The sequence below is a fragment of the Arachis hypogaea genome, chromosome 14 (assembly GCF_003086295.3).
Source record: "Arachis hypogaea cultivar Tifrunner chromosome 14, arahy.Tifrunner.gnm2.J5K5, whole genome shotgun sequence".
Taxonomy (NCBI): Eukaryota; Viridiplantae; Streptophyta; class Magnoliopsida; order Fabales; family Fabaceae; genus Arachis; species Arachis hypogaea.
Window position 1 is genome coordinate 52,438,920 of NC_092049.1, and position 644 is coordinate 52,439,563.

Genomic DNA, 644 nt, shown 5'->3' on the forward strand with positions numbered 1-644 from the left:
AAGGTGTGGCTACTTTGTGTTTTACCCCATATCGTAAGAGGAGAGCTTCTAGTGGTTTGTTATAAAAGTGGCTCCCTCCATCACTGATGAGGGCTCTTGGGACTCCAAACCGGCTAAAGATATTCTTCCTGAGGAAGTTCATGACTACCTTGTTATCATTAGTTGGGGTTGCAATAGCCTCTACCCACTTGGAAACATAATCCACTGCTACCAGGATGTATTTGTTTGCATATGAGGTTGGGAATGGTCCCATGAAATCAATCCCCCACACATCAAACAGTTCCATTTCCAAGATGAAATTTTGTGGCATGGCGTTTCTTTTGGGCAGGTTTCCAGCTCTTTGGCATTCATTGCAGCTTTTCACTAGTTCCTTGGCATCCTTGAAAAGGGTGGGCCAAAAGAATCCGCTTTGTAACACCTTTGCTGCAGTTCTGTCCCCTCCAAAGTGCCCGCCATAGCATGAATCGTGGCAGTTCCACAGGACTTCTCTCCCTTCCTCTTCCGAAACACATCTTCTAAGAATTTCATCCGAACATTTCTTAAAGAGATATGGCTCATCCCAGACAAAGTATTTTGCATCATTCATGAGCTTCCTCTTTTGATGTTTATTGATCCCTGGGGGTAATGCCCCAGTTGCCTTGAGA